Source organism: Chiloscyllium plagiosum, chromosome 8, assembly GCF_004010195.1.
Source record: "Chiloscyllium plagiosum isolate BGI_BamShark_2017 chromosome 8, ASM401019v2, whole genome shotgun sequence".
NCBI classification, from domain to species: Eukaryota; Metazoa; Chordata; class Chondrichthyes; order Orectolobiformes; family Hemiscylliidae; genus Chiloscyllium; species Chiloscyllium plagiosum.
In genome coordinates this window covers 77,573,705-77,591,152 of record NC_057717.1, presented here as the reverse complement: position 1 = coordinate 77,591,152, position 17,448 = coordinate 77,573,705, and positions in this window count along the sequence as shown.

The window sequence follows — 17,448 nt, the reverse complement described above, 5'->3', positions numbered from 1 at the left end:
AATTTCTTCAGTTTGCCACGGTTCTCTCCCCTTATCACTACCTCCCTGCCTGACAGGTATATACCTATCAACGACGCGCAATATCGGTTCCTTAAACCAGCTCCACGTTTCGACTGTCCCCATCCCCTGCATTTTGTTAACCCATTCTATGCCTCCTCTGTTCTGCCTCAACCGCATTATAATTGCCCTTCCCCCATTTATAACACTTGCCTTGTGGCATGTACATGACCCTTTCCATGGCAAACCCAATCGTAAGCGAATTATGGTCACTCTCACCAAAGTGCTCACCTGCAACTATATCAAAGGTCCAGCCTGGTTCATTACCAAGTACCAGATCCACCGTGGCCTCCCCTCTTGTCAGCCCTTCGACATACTGTGTCCGGAAACCCTCCTGCACATATTTTACAAAAAAACAACTGATCCATCTAATGCTATTATAGCATTTCCAGTCTATGTTGGAGAATTTAAATCTCCTATAATGACCACCCTGTTCCTCTCAGTCCTGCGAAGAATCGTTTCGCCAATCCTCTCCTCCACATCCCTGTAAATTTCCAGAGGCCTATGAAACTTTCCCAGCAGTGATAACTCTCCTCTTCTGTTTCTAACTTCAGTCCATAACACCTCAGTCGTCGAGTCCTCGTGAAAGATTCTTTCAACCACCATTATACTGTCCTTGACTAACAAAGCCACATCTACCCCACCTTTATCGCCTTGACTGATGTTAATGAAATATCTCAACACTGGAACCTACAATATCCATTACTGACCTTGCTCTATCCGTGTACCCGCAAAGACCACAAAACCGAATTCCCAGGTACATATCCATGGTGCAAGCTCACCTACCCTTTTCCGGATCCACCTGCCGTTAAAGTAGACACACTTGAAACCAGCTTGCTGTCTGCCAGCACACTCGTGGAACCGTGAAATCCTCCCCTCTCAGATGAGAAAACACTCACTTTCATCGCTGAGAGGAAAAGAAGTTTTCCTTTCCCAGACACTTCTGCTCTCCAATGTTAGCATTTAAAGATCTTAATTAGTGACTCACCTCTCCTGACAGTCCCCTGGTCCAAGCTCTCATTCTTCCTGCTGCTGAAAACAAAAAAAAACTGATATGGAGGGTTGTGCGGGATGAGAAAGTTAAGGGGATAGTTTTTGTGTCTGAAAGAGATTTTACAGATTCGGACCACTGAGGGGACTGCGATATTTTCATGGATAAGGTAATTTCAAGGCTTCGGAGAAGATATGCAGATAATGAAAGATGCCGGATTGAAGGCAAACACACAGGCATGGACAATTTTTTGGGAGAGGCAAATTCCAGTGATTGGGGCTACTCTCCGGAGTTTTCGTTGATAAGGAAGGTTGTATATATTGGAGAAGTTTACACTGATGTAGACAGTGTTTGGAATTCAAAAATTGACGGAGGTAGATATTGTTACAAACGGGATTATAGGAACTGGAGAGGACTACCGCCATATGGAGGGCTGTAAATTTGCGAAGACGACGAGATCATCAGTTTCAGGCTTGGGTTTGGCGAAGTTGGAGTGATCATCAAATTTGTCCCATCTCAACGACTTTCTTGCTATCGAGAGGGACGGAACAATGACAGTAAAAGAGAAGTTTATACAATCCAGATCACTTTACACAGTTTTATGGCATGCTGTAGAGCATGCCAATGTGACCTTTTTTCTTCATTATTCTATTCTGTTATTAAGGATTGTACTGAGGTACTCAGTACCTAAGATGACACCGTGTGTTGCTGACATTGTTGCACTGCATCTGATCTTGAAACTGAAGAGCCAATACCTAGTCACCTGTGCAAATTAGATGGCGCTGTAAGTTGGAAGTTAAAAACTTTTCTCGCCAATCAATTGAATGCATGTTGCAATAAAGCTAATTCATTCATATGAAGATTACACTCCAAGGAAGAATCCTAAGGGCAGGAATAAGTGTCAGTCATATGGTGTGTTGTAAGGACTAGATAAGACTACATAGGCAATGAATGTATTACTGGCTGTTTACAGAATTCCGGATAACAGTGGGAAACAGGAACGGTTCAAGGTATAAGGATTGTTCACAGGAGGATGATACAGTAATACAGAGTATTGCAAAGATAGGCGAGTTCACAAAGTTGACAAGGATTATAGGAACAGGATGAGGATACAGTCACAGTCCAGTATAAAAAAACAGGAGCAGGCTATATTGCCATTGATTATTAGAGGTACTGGAGGAGGTCACAGCATTAGGAGGGAGGTTATAGCTCTAGCCGATTACAGAGGTAGTGTCAGATGTCGAGACTGGATGAAGTTAGCAAGACTGAGGATTGCAGAGTTTGCAAGCAGTTTTCAGACTGACCAAGGTTACAAGCAGAGAGACTACGATGTTGTGGGTTTCTCAGAAGCAGGAATAGTTGCTTAATGTTCCAGGGTTTAGAGCATTTAAAAAGAACAGGGAGGGTGCATGAAGAGTATGGGGTGTAGCATTGCTAATCAGAGGGTGTATCACAGCAACAGAAACGAAGGTTTTTGATGGCTTGTTTACTGAGTCAGTATGGGTCGAAGTTAGGAACAGCAAGGGAACAGCCACCATATTGGGGGTTTTCTACAGATCACCTAATAGCGTTCGAGAGATTGAAGAACTCATACGCGGGCGGATTCTGGAAAAATACAGATGTAGCAGGATTGCTGTTATGGGCGATTTTAACTTTTTCAATATCGGCTGGAAACTCCCAAATGCAGATGGATTCGATGGACACGTTTTTGTAAGGTATGTTCAGGAGGGTTACCTTACTCAGTATGTGGTCAGGCCGACGAAGGAAGAGGCCATTTTGGATTTGGTGGTCCACAATAAGCCAGGACAGGTGTGAGATCTCGCGGTGGGAGAGCACTTTGGTGACAGTGATCACAACTGTCTCACATTTGCCAAAGCCTTGGAGAGGGAAAGGAGCAGTTACCGAGGGAACATATTTAATTGGAGAAAAGGAAATTATGACGCCAGCGAGCAGGAGTTGGGAAGTACAGACTGGGAGCAATTGTTCCAAAGAAAGGGCACAGCAAATATGTGGAAACCATTTAAGGAGCAATTGTTGCCTGTGATGTACGAATTCATTCCTCTGTTACAGATAAGAAGGGATAAGATTAAGAAAACTTGAATGAAGAGAACAGAGGAGTTTCTCGTCCAAAGGAATAAGGCACCTTATGTAAGTTGGAGGAGGCATTGATCGAGCACAGCATTAGAGGATTGCAGGCTTGCAAGAAAGAAGCTCAGAAATGGACTGAGAAGAGCCAGGAGGGAGCACGACTAAGGCTTGCCATGAAGGATTGGGGGAACACAAAGGCATTTTACTCATAAATAAGGCATAAGAGAATGACCAGGGAGAATGTAGGGCCAATTAGGGAATTTGTGTGTAGAATCTGAGCAGATAGTGGAGACCTTAAATAAGGTTTTTGCTTCGGTTTTCACAAAGGAAAGGGACCTTGTTGCGAATGAGAAATTTGAGGAGCTGGGACCAGATCAAGATTGATGAAGTTGATGTGATGGAATTTTTGGAAAACCTTTAAGATTAATTAACCCCTAGGGCTAGACCAGATTTATCCCAGGTTGCTCCGGGAAGCGAGAAAGGATGTCGTTAAGCTGCTGGCGAGGATATTTGCCTCCTCACTGTCCACGCGTTTCATACCGGATGATTGGAACGAGGCGAATGTTGTTCTTTTCAAGAAGGGTAAAAGGGAAATCCCTGCCAATTACAGACCAGTCAGTCTTACCTTTGTGTTCAGCAAACTTTTGGGAAGATTTCTGAGGGATATGATTTATTACTATTTGGCAATAGTATTATTTAAGCAGTCAGCTTGGCTTTTTAAAGGACAGGTCCTGCCTCACAAACCTTATTGAGTTTATGAGAAGGTGACAAGACAAGTCGACGAAGGTCGAGCATTGTATGTGGTGTATATGCACTTCAGCAAGGCAATTGATAAGGTTTCCCATGGTGGGCTCATTTATAAAGTAAGGAAGTATGGGATTCAGGGAGATTTGGCTATCTGGATTCAGAATTGGTTGGCTGACAGAAGGAAGAGTGGCTGTAGATGGGAAGTATTCTGCCTGGAGATCAGTGATGAGTGGGGTTCCGCAGGGCTCCGTTTTGGGCCTCTGCTCTTTGTAGTTTTTATAAATTACTTGGAACAGGAGGTTGAGGGGTGGGTTAGTAAATTTGCACATGACACAAACGTTGGAGATGCCGTTGATAGAATCGACGGCTATTGCAGGCTGCAGCGCGACATAGACAGGATGCAGAGCGAGGCTGAGAAATGGCAGTTGGAGTTCAACCTGGACAAATGCGAAATGATGCATTTTGGTACGTCGAACTCGGATGCCGAATGTAGAAATAAAGACAGGATTCTTGGAAGTGTGGAGGAGCGGAGGCATCTGGGTATACAAGTAGATAGTTCCCTCAAAGTTGCCACCCAAGTTACAACCATTTAAGAAAGCATATGGTGTTTTTGCTTTTATTAACAGGTGGATCGAGTTTAAGAGTCGAGAGGTTTTGCTACAGCTCTACAATCCCTGGTGAGACCACACTTGGAATATTGTGTCCAGTTCTTGTTGGCCTTCTATAGGGAAGATACCGAGGTTTTGGAAAAGGTGCAAAGAAGGTTTACCAGGATGCTGCCTGGAGTGGAGGGCTTGCCTTATGAAGAAAGTTTGAATAGCCTCGAACTTTTTTCTTTGGTGATCAGGAGGAAGAGTGGAGATCTGATCGAGGTATGCAAGATAATGAGAGGAGCAGATAGACTCAATCGCCAGAAACATATCCCCCGGGCAGTATTGACTGGTACAAGGGGTCATAGTTTTAAGATATTAGGAAAAAGGTATAGAGGGGACGTCAGAGGTAGGTTCTTTACGCAGAGAGTTGTGAATGCATGGAGTGCGTTGCCAGCGGTGTTGGTGCAATTAAAGTCATTAGGGGCATTTAAGAGACTGCTGGACATGCACATGGATAGCAGTGAGCTGTGGGGTGCGTAGGTTAAGTTATTATATTTTGAATTAGGATGAAACCTCGGCACAACATTGTGGGCCTAAGGCCCTGTTCTGTGCTGTGCGTTTCTAAGTTCTATGTTCTAATTACTCTGGACCGGAATAGGTGACAGTGATCAGTAGGAATTTACGGATTCACGGATGGTTTCAGTGACTACAGGCGGTTACAGAGTCAAGAAGTCTTAGTAGTGACGGAAGGAGGTCACAGAGATAGAAAAGATTTCCGATACTGGGCGAGGTTTCAGATAAACGGAAGGGTTAAGTCGCTTCATAATGTTATACAAAGGGCGTATTGGCAGGAAAGGTTACAGGGTTACATACAGATAAGGGGAGTTATTGTGATGGTAGAAGTTTAGAGGGAAAGAGGTGCTGCAGTACAGTGTGGAGGAGTGCTGAATGGACAGGAGAAAATAATAGTGATATCATGTGCTAGAGAGGCTGGGGAAAGATACACAGTTCGGGAGGTTTGCTAAGAGCTGCAGGGTGTTACAGAGACACAGTGGACTGAAGATAGTTGACAAGATGACAGGAGTAACTATTAGGTAGATGTTTTGGGAATAATCATCATGATTCTGTAAGTTTCAAAGTCCTGATGGAAAGCGACAAAGCCTGTGCAAAATTTAAGTGTTTAAATTTGCACTTTGGCGAAGTGACCACAATTCCATTAGCTTGAAAAAAAAACTATGGAAAAGTACAGGCTTGGTTCACAAGTGAACGTTATAAACTGGGGCAAGACAAATCTTGAAAGTATTAGAAATAAATTGCTAAAAGTTGATTGGGGAGTCTATTTGCAGGGAAAAGGAAGTCTGGCAAGTGTGAATATTTTAAAACTGAGATGAAATGAGCGTTCAGCGCCAGCATGATTCTGTTCGTGGGCAGATCAATGCTGACAGATTTCGGAAACACTGGCTGACTATTGAGAAACAACATGGATGAGTTGGACCGAAAGTGTTATTTCCGTGCTCTACATCTCTATGACTCAATGTTTTCAAATGAGTCCACGTCATAGAAGAGGACATGCTGGAGTTTTTAAAATAAAAAGGTAGGTAAATCCCGAGGACCTGACCAAGGGTCTCTCATGACATTGTGGGAAGCCAGGGAAGAAATTTACGGGCCCTAGCCGAGATATTTGACAGCCAGGTGTGGTGTGATGGAAGACTGGAGGGAGGCATAGTGGACAGTGAAGGAGGTTTTCTTTGATGACAACGGTGTCTTGATGAAATGCGTGAATGGGCTGAAAAACCGTAAATATAGTTCTATCTTGGCTGACTATTGAGAAACAACATGGATGAGTTGGACCGAAAGTGTTATTTCCGTGCTCTACATCTCTATGACTCAATGTTTTCAAATGAGTCCACGTCATAGAAGAGGACATGCTGGAGTTTTTAAAATACAAAGGTAGGTAAATCCCGAGGACCTGACCAAGGGTCTCTCATGACATTGTGGGAAGCCAGGGAAGAAATTGACGGGCCCTAGCCGAGATATTTGACAGCCAGGTGTGGAGTGATGGAAGACTGGAGGGAGGCATAGTGGACAGTGAAGGAGGTTTTCTTTGATGACAACGGTGTCTTGGTGAAATGCGTGAATGTGCTGAAAAACCGTAAATATAGTTCTATCTGAAAAAATGCGAGGTCATGCATTTTGGTACAGCAAACAAGTGTCGGGAATATACAATTAATGGAAGGCCTTCAGTAGTGTCCTAGAACATAGGGATATAATGGTACAGGTAGATCATTATTTGAATTTTGGTAACATGGAAAGACAGATTGGTTAATAAAAAAGTACTTGACACACTTCACATCACTATACAGTTCCTTCGAGAAGAAGAGTTGGGAGGTCGTGTTGAGTTTGTACTGGACATTGTTGAAACCTCTTCTGTAATACTGTGTGCAGTTCTGTTCGGCCAGTTACAGGATGGATTTTCTTTTAAGCTGGAGAATGTTCAGATGAGATTTACCGGGATGTTGATGTATATGGAAGGTTTTAGTTACAAAGAAATTCTGGATAAGTTAGAACTTTTTCATTTGAGTTTGGTGGTTAATAGGCGAGCTTACAGATGTTCATAAAGTAATGAGGGGGTATAGATAGAATTAATGGCAGTTGTCTTTTCCCAAGGACAGGGGAACAACAAGACGAGGAGCTCCATATTTAAAGTTAGTGAGAGATTTAAATAAAAAGACACGTGGGACAAATCTTTACATAGAGGGTGGTTTGTGTGTAGAATGAACTTTCCAAGGAAGGCGTGAATGTATGGCCAATTACAACGTTTAAAAGGAATTGGGAAAGTTTGAAGGGATATGATCCAGGAACAGTCAGCTGTGTCAAGACTAGTTTTAAATTATGATGTACGGAACAGTTAGTTACCGGGCTGTATGACTATGACTGTGAATATAGATTTTTACCAATATTTAAGAAGGACTGCAAGGGAACTACAGACCGATGAGCCAGACTGCAGCATGGGTACGTTGTTGGAAATCATTCTGATAGATGGGATTTACATGCATTTGGAAACACAAGGACTTATTACTGAGAGTCAGCAAGGTTTTGTGTGTGGGAAGAATTATCTTACAACCTTGAGTGAGTTTGTTAAAGATCTGACCAAGAAGATAGATGAAGGCAGAGCAATAGACGTAGATTTTGGATTCAGCAAGATCTTGGACAGGTTTTGACATGGTACACTCGTGAATAAGTTTCGACCACATGGGATCAGGGAGAGGTAGCCAATTGGATACAAAATTGGCTTGACGGTCGGAGACAGAGGGTGACTGTAGAGTATTGTTGTTCGGACTGGAGGCCTCTGATCAATGGAGTGTCGTACAGGTTTGTGCTGGGGCACTGTTGTTCACCATGTACATAAACGATTTGGGTGGTTATATCGGAGTCATAGTTAGTACGTTAGTGTCCAGTGAATATAGTTATCGAAGGGGATCTTGATAAACTGGGCCACTGGGCCAAGAAATGAAAGATGGAGTTTCATTCAGGTGCTGGATTTTGTTAAGGTAATCCAGGGAGGACTAATACAGAAAATGTTTGGGCCCAAGGCAGTGTTGTCGAACAGAAAGAGACCAAGGGATGCAGTTATACTGTTCCTTGGAAGAACCAGCACAGGTATTCAGGGTGGGGGAAGTAGAATTTGGCGCACTTGCCATCATTGTCAAGAACACTCAGTACACGAGTTGGACATACCTCTAACATTGTCCTCAATATTTTCCTCGGGCCTAGAAGGCCACGGGGCAACTTATGAATATTTATAAAACCATGCGGGATTTAAGTAAGGTGAATACCAAGTGGTGGATGAGTCCAAATCTAAAGAGTATAAACACGAGGTGAGATAGCAAAGAGTTAAAGAGAGACCGACGTGTCTAACATTTTCCACAGAGGATGGTGAATATACAGAACGGACTGGCAGATAAAATGGAAGAAACAAATGCAATTATTTTTGTACAACATGCAAAATACATTTGAGCTGGAACATGGAAACGAATAGGTTTGAAAGGATATGAGTCAAACGCAGGCAAATACAACCCGTTCTCCACACAGTCAGTCGCCTGAGGTGGGAAATGAACCCGGGTCTCTGGCTGTGCTAACCACTGTGCCACAGTGCCGCCCATACCGTCCACACGGAGATCCGGGGCCTTCAATAAATCCTGCAGCGAGGTAAGATGATTCACACTGCACAGAGCAGAGAGCAATGAGGGGACTCCAAACAGCAGCTGACTGCAGAAGAAATGCTCAGAAAAGAATATTGAATTAAAAACCTGCAAATTAATATTAAACAATTGCTGACGATAGGAAAAATGTATCCGCTGCATTCATGCCTTCGGGGATGGACGTCTGCAATTCTCACCTGGTGTGCACATCAGAGTGTGTCTCCACACCCACAGCAATGTAGTTGCCTCTAAATTGTCCTCTGGAATTACCCAGCAAGCCACTCAGTTGAAGGGCAGCTCGGACTGGGCAAGATATGCTGACCAGCCAGAGATCTCCATATTCCACGAGTGAATTTAAAAAAAAATCCCATTGCAGTGAACCCCAATGATTCCGGGCTGTGATCAGTGTCCTGGCCAATAATGTTGGTCGGCCTATCAACAGGGTTTTCAACGGTCAGAGAGGATGAAGGGACAGCATTCAGTTGAAAGCAGCTTTCCAAATCCAAAGAGGAAACCTGAAGCATCGGAACAGTCATGGGGATGTGGCTGAAGACAGGCAGAACGGAACTGGAGTGGACAGTGTTTAACTAAAGCTGTACATCAGTGAGTCGGATTGCAAAAGGAAATTGTGGGAGACAATACATCAAACTGTTCTTTTTTTAAATACACAAAGGATTTTCAATGGGATAGAAGGAAATTAATGAGATTTAGTAACCAGAGAGACGTGGTTACAGGGTGAATAAAATGTGGGGTGAATATGTAACTGTGCACAAATTGTCGGGTATCAGGCAGAAGCAGAAAGTACGATGAATAAGCCCGGCATTAATGGATAACAATCCCATTACGGAGAAAGCATATAGCCTCAGATAATGCAGCTGAATCAGTGTGAATGCAAATTCTGGGCAACAGGTGTCAAAAAGTCAAAGGAGAACTGTTTTCCGCTACCTTCCAGTATTTCGTTGTTCATCACTTCATTAAACAGGAATTTATTGGAATTTATAACAAAGGCGATGTGAGAATTTTGGGGAGACTTCAATCTTCATATCATCTTGGACAGTTACACTGGTAACAATGATATTCGAAGAGAAACTTAAGGAATGTTTCTGTAAGTGTTCCATTTAGCAGAACATTATGCAAACGATTTGTGTCCTAATTATTTCAGATCAACGAGTAGGTGATGAAACTAAGTGAATGAGTAATGTCAGAGAAAGAGATCCTCGGGGAAATTGTGATAAAGTGATATTCAAAGGAATTTTGAAATTTTGAAGTGACGAAAGAAAAGTCAAGCCCCATTTGCTATTGGAATCAAAGCCAACTCCATTTTGACAGAACTGCCAGGAGAGAAGGTGGAGTGAAGCCAGTTCTTCCGGGAAGGATAAGTTTTCCCACTTAAAAAGGGACTTACCTCGTGAGTCGGGCCTCCATTTGACAGCGCGGCGAGGAGAGAAGGTAGAGTGAAGCCATGGTTGTCTGGAGTTTGAAGGGAGTTTCTCAAAAGGGAGAAAGGTGAACTTTGGTGTTCCACAGGGGTCAGTGTTGGGGTCACTGTTGTTTGTAATATACATAAATGATCTGGACGAGGGTACTGTTGGTATGATCAGTAAGTTTGCAGATGGCACGAAGATTGGTGGTACAGCAGAAAGCATAAGCGACTGTCAGAGAATACAGGAGGACTGGAAAGTTGGGCGGAAATGTGGCAGACGGATTCAATCCAGACGAATGTGAGGTGATATATTTAGGCAAGACTAATTCTAGAGCGAATTATACAATGAAAGGAAGAGCCTTGGGAAAAGTTGATAGACAGAGAGATCTGGGAGTGTAAGTCCATTGTAACCTGAAGGATGCTGCATAGGTGGATAGAGTGGTCAAGAAGTCAAATCGTATGTTTACCTTCATTGTTCGGGGTCTTGAGGAGAAGAACTGGCAAATCATGTTAACATTGTACGAGACATTGGTTCGGCCGCATTTAGAATACTGTGTCCAGTTCTGGTCGCTACAATTACCCAAAGCATGTCGACGTTTTGAAGAGGGTGCAGAGAAGGTTTATGAGGGTAGTGCTTGATATGGAAGGTGCTAGCTATGAAGAAAAGGTGGGTACCTTATTTATGTTTACATTAGAAAAAAGGAGATTGAGGGTGGACCTGATTGAGGTTTATAAAATCATGAAGTGTATAGATAGGGGGGATAGAAATAAGGGTTTTCCCATGGTGAATGATTCAATAACGAGAGTTCACGCTTTCAAGGTGTGAGGTGGAAGGTTTAAGGGGGATACATGCGGCAAGTACTTCACGCAGAGGGTGGTGGGCGTTTGGAACGCATTGCCAGCAGAGGTGTTAGAGCAGTCACGGTAGATTTATTTAAGATGAGTTTGGATAAATGCATGAGTCGGGGGGAGTAGAGGGATTCGCATGCTCAGGAATTGCCTGACAGGTTTAGACAGTACATTTTGATTGGCTCAGGCTTGGAGGGCCAACGGACCTGTTCCTGGGCTGTAAATTTTCTTTCTTCTTCAGTGTTCTTTGTTCGACATGTGTTTAATAGGAGAACTGACCAAGGCAAACAAGTTAAACAGACTGAAATATGTGTCTGCAAATGAACGGTGGAAAACATTTGAAGGAACCATGTAAACACTCAGCAAAAGATCACTCCATCGAAACAGAGAAAACCTCCGGTCTCAGAATTGAACGATTCAGATTCAATTCAAAGAGGCGCAGATCAACTCTAGAAAAAAAATCCCTTGAAATAAGCAGTTTTTTTTAGGAACTGACAATGAGTCACAGAAATATATAAGCAGGTGTTAAATGGATTGCAACGGATCTCCGAGCAAGAGGGGTGCAGCCGGAAGAGGACGCAATATCAGGGTTTATTGAAATGATATGAACAGCGTGAGGTGAGGGTATTGGTGATTGCAAAGAGTGTGACAGAGAGGGGCAAGGGTCTCAGCAATGTTACAAAGACAGTACAAATTGTGTGGCTGGAGATGTTTGATGAGGTTGAGAGGGAAATGTTCACTCTTACTTATTCATTCTTTGGGTGAGTGTATTACTGGATGGACCAGCAAATGTTGCTTCCCACAAATTGACTGGAAGCGGCTCAAATTCATCCGTATTGTTGTGGGTCTGAAGTCACGTGTAGTGAAGAATGCCAGGTGTCGTTCCAGAAAGGGAATAAGAGAAGCAGTTCTACTTCTGACATGATCAATAATCTGTTAATGGTGGCTTCACCAATGTCCTGTACAGCCCCAAAATAACATCCCAACTCACCTTCTTAATGCTATGATGACTGAAGGCAAGCATGCCAAATTCCTTCATCACCGCCCTGTCCAACCGCGAAGCCACCGTTAACGAACTATGTAACTGCATCTCTGACCCTCTGTGTCTGATAACAATAAGCATCAAGGATTTCAGTCCAGCGATGGTTTTTTGAATCGAAATGCAATACCTCAAATTTATCTCAGTTAAACTCCAGCTAATATTGCTCAGCCCCACTGGCCCAGCTGATCAACAGCCTGTTGAAACCTGAGACAACGTTCTCCCATGTCCACTGTTCCACCTATTTCAAGTCACCCACAAACGTACTAACCATGCCTCCTATATTCTCATCCAAACCATTTATAGAAATGACAAACGACAGTGAAACCACCAATTATCCTTGTGACACACCGCTGGTCGCAGGCCTCCAGTCAGAACAACAAACCTCTCCCACCACCCTCTGCCCCGCATAGACCATCCAATTGTGTATCCAATTGGTGAGCTCCCCGTGGATCCTATGTGATCTAACCTTATTACTCAGTCGACCATGCAGTCTTTTCAAAGGCCTTGGCGAACTTGGCTAGGCCGTTTATCAGTAGATTATCTCTGCCCTGAGACATTTTCATTACACTGGCAAGCATAGACTGGAAGGAACTGCACTCAGCTATGTCTTTATTTGCGAAGTGGGAGTATTTTAAAGTTCAGGGCCAGTGTGTTTCACGAGGAGTAAATGGCAAAGGCAGCACATCCAGTGAATGCTGATCAAGCGATGTCATGAGTTTAATAAAGTAAATAAAAGTGTAGTAAAAACAGGTGTAGACGTTCAAAGGTACACAGAATGCAAAGAGATCTTTAACAAAGAAAGGTAAACAATGTTTGCAAAATATCCTAGACAAGTACTATTAAGGAAAAGCCACAAGATACTATTTTAACTAAAGTTTTAATAATAGGATTCCCAGCTAAAATGTAGAGCACTTTCGAAACCAAATAACAACCTGTGCACGGAGCCAGAGGAAGTAGGTGTGATACTTCTTATCTTCATTCACACTGGAGAAAGACATTGTAGCTGGGAATGCTGCTGTGGGAGTTAAGGGAGAAGATTGCTGGGCTCCTGGTGGACGTACTTAATACTTTTCAGGCCACAGGTGAAGTGCTGAATGGCTGGAGGATAACGAATGTGGTTCATTTGCTCGAGAAGGCCAGCAGGGATAGGCCAAGTAACTACAATGGAGATGGTCTGACATCAGTGGGAAGGAAATTATTGAACACAATCCTGAGCGACAGAATAAATCAACATTTGGAATAGTGGGGATTAATGAATAGTTAGCATGGATATGGTGGAAGAATCAATCTGAACATCAGGTCATATACAGAGAACACAGGGGGCTAACACCTTCAACATATTGTCTAGCTATCACCATTGTTAACAGCTAACCCGAGAATGCAACTTTTAAAAAATGGATTTTGTGAAAGAAGTGAAACTATCACGGTATTCTAACAGATGAAAGACTTAACAAACAATCAATTTTTCAATGTATAATTTCAGTTACATCACACTGCAAATTTTTGCTATAAATTTTGTGTTACGATCGAGCCCTCCACTATCACCTGATGAAGGAGCATCTCTCCGAAAGCTAGTGTGCTTCCAATTAAACCTGTTGGACTATAACCTGGAGTTGTGTGATTTTTAACTAATGTTAATAAAGATACCTACAGTCTGTAACTCGATGGCGAGACTAAATATAGACTCAACAATAGCCAGGATGGGTTAAAAAGTAAGGGATGATAAAAATCAAAATTTGCATCCAATATGCTGACCAAGGCACTGAAGAAAATGCGAAAAGAAACCAGGATAAATCCCTTTCCATTGTTGCTGAATTGCAGTCTCTTCTTTCCAGATACAGATCCATTGATTGGACATTCCGATATCTTCTTCCCATATTCGGAACTCTCCTCTCCCTCTCTCTGAAGCTGACGATCCCCGTTCCTGCTAGAGATGAGGCTCCAGCTAAACGCTGAAACCAGTCCATATCATGGGGAGAGACAAAGCCTCCAGTAACAGAAATATGATCCACGGAGACTGACATTAATTAAAGTCAGTAATCACGAGGAGTTTGCATTCAGACCACTCCACAGATTAGGCCTGTATGTACGCCACAGAAGCATGGCAGTTCTTATTCATTCATTTAAAGACTTTCACAACTTACAAGCAGAGCATTTATGTCGTCTGCTTCTCAACAGTAAACAGAATTTCCTCAGTCTATTTTCTAGATTTTGGATCATCGCTGGGGTTTACTACAAATAAATATCTAATTCCTCCACAATGTAACGAGGTTTGTTCCAAAGCAGTGTGTTGCAAACTTTATTTATCCTCTGGGTCAAAGCAGTATTCAAACATCACATCGTAGATTTTCTACCTTTAATGGTTAATCTATGCTACACACCACTGTTCCCTCAACAAAATGAACCAGTGCCTTCATACGCACTGTCTTTGCGACCTTTACAACTTTCTGAATCTCAGTCATGTCCCTGTTAGTTTCCTCTGAACAGAAGTTAAAGAAATGATCGAATTCACAAACACCGCCGCCACTGCGTCCAACACCAACACCAACCCGTTGGCATGTTCTAGCATTTGCTGGTTGCAATGATTTGCTTTTAGCTATTGATAACAAATGGACACAAATCAAGGGCAAAATCGATAATGAAGCAGACAAAAACATTTAGTAGCAGAGAAGGTAAGGAATTTAACAAAGATTTGTGCTGGAATAACAGTTGCAATGTTTCAACTGGAAGTGACCAACATGATACAAACCACAACCTTTCTCATGTGTGATACGGTTTGAGAGGCCACGTTGCCAGCTATTCATGATGAATATTAACATCGAGATAACTGAAGCTAAACGAACCTCACCAGGAAATTAATTATCAATACCTAGTGCAAATCAGCTTCTCATATCTAAATGCAAAGCCATTGAATTGTAGGAGTTGATGTGAAAAGAATTGGGATCAGTTTATGGAGGATCATTTCATGACCATGTTTACGGATTAACATTGACAGAGAGCTAATGGTAGCTTAGCTAACTTGGTTCGTACAGTATCTCAAAATGCGTGGAATTCAACATATTAACTTGTGTCATCACAAAACGGCCATGGATAGCTCACTGGAGCACTTCCTCTGCAATTGTTCTTCACTGTCTCTGAGTTGGGTTTGCCGTAAATTAACGTCCATCCATTAAGAAAAGACTTGTCGATTACTTGTTCTCTAATTATATCCGCTTATTAACTAATAAAGGGAAAGGCAGCATCACAGTCACAATGGCATAGAAAACTTGCTTTAATGGCCCGTCATGGCCCTACAGTGATAAACAAGCTCAAACAATGCATTGAAGAAATTAACACCAGTCTGGCTCCTTCAATTTCTTCGACACTCTGTCAACATTGCCTCCGCTACAATCAGACTCCCCCGCCTCTCCCCACCCTCTGTCTGTCCAGTCTCTCCCCACAATCAATCGGTGTCTCAGAATCGTTCGCCCATATTCTGTCTCCCCCAGTCTCCAACCGAAATATTTCTCCCCGTGTACGTCACCTCAATCTGTCGCGCATTGTGTTCCCCCAAATGTGCTACCTCCAATCCAGCTCGCCCATTCTTTTCCAACAATCTGTCTCCCCGTGTCTCCCCCCCATATTCTGTGTCCTCCCAATCCTTTTAACCCAGTCCCTCCCTATCGTTTTCATCAAGGTCTCTATTTCTGCAACTACCTTTCTCTGTCTTTCTCTTTTTCTCTCTAGGTATTTGCCCATCTCGCGGTCGATTGCTCAGTGCATTTTCTCCTTTACAATCCTTTACTCAACAATCATACTCTGGCGGATAACCGCACAATCTTTCTCAAGATCATTTTGTTTAATTTACACTCTGTGTCAATTTATTCGTGCTCTGCGTTCTGCAGCCAGAGAATATCAACTGTCATTCACTGTTCACTTCACCTTTGACAGATTTATGACAACTTATTGTCAATGCCTAAGGCACAATATTGCACTGACGCAACTGTAGCGTTAGTTTAAAAAATAACCGCCGTTTTCTTCTAATTATAAGACATACCTCAGTACTTTGTATAGGAAGGTGAATCTATAAAAGACAATATTCTGCTCTGTTAAGCCAAACAAATTAAATTGATCCTGGATGAGTGTTGTTTGATTATTTTGATACATTTTAAACCCATTGCTCCCATTTGCTTTAATATTTTGACTAATAGAAACATGATCGTGAGGAATCAGAGCCTGAGAGGTCATCCTATCAAAGTTAATGCTAATGACGCAGTTTGTCTGAGTTTTAGTCGGTATTCTGGAAAAGAATACTGAATACAGTGAAACTGCTATATTGAAAATAGATTACCATTCTTCAACAGATGTTTCTGGCTTGACTCTATTCTGTGAAATCTCCCCTGACTGCATGATCATGTGTTTGCATTTACCATTTGCCAAGGGCTGTGTTGATGGGATGTTGCGGTAATTAGAACACATTTGTAAAGCTTTCATACCGGATCATTTGGCTTTCCCAATACTTCAATTATTCTAAATTCTGTTTTCTATCGTTTGGGATTCATTGTCGTGATTAAATAAGTTATGTTTTTTTTCTTCAAGCCGAGTGGTTTAAAAAGCTGCTTCATTCCTGGAGTATACACGCTACACTGAAAAAAAAGTAACGGTCTGGACTGTCTTATTCGAAAGTTTTGGCTTGGCCCGTCCTATAATATGTTTGTCAGGCAGCTGAACTTCATTAGAATGGAATCCTCCAAGTCGGTGTTTCCCTTCAGATTTAGTGCATTATGAAGATTAAGAGTTTATTGATACTGGAAATCTGGATACGTCGGACATAAATTCCACCTACCTCAGCGAGATTGACCAATCAGCTGCACAGCAGTCTCACTAATTTTCTCTCAGTCAATGTTTTCTGTAATAGTGTTTTCCAAATATGATGTATTCAGCACGTATTGACACTGAGCCCGAACTACGAAGCAAATGCATGAACTTTCGGATTTACGTGATCATGGTTCATCTGCACAGTACATCTGTTCAGCGACTGTGGGAAAACTGAGTGCAGGTCTGCCCTTCCTGCTCTTGGACGGATGTTATGAAATATGACAGTGTCCTGAAAAGATAAATAAGAATGTTGCAGGTTTGGAGAGCTTGAGCTATACAGAGAGACTGAAGACAATTAGTTTGCATTCCTTGGAGTGGTAGAGGCTGAGTGCGACCTTGTAGAGATTTTGAGAAATCAGGAGGGTCATGGATACAGTTAATAGTCAAGGCAATTCCCCTGAGGTGAGACAGCCCGAAACTCAAGGGTGTAGCTTTAAGATGAAAGGGCAACGAATCAAAAGGGATCTAAGTAGCAACAATTTCATGCAAAGGGTTGTGTGTGAATGGAATGGGCTGCCAGATAAAGTCGTGGATACTCGTATAAATACAGCATTTAATACACATCTGGATGGGGACAGTAACTGGATGGAGGGATACGG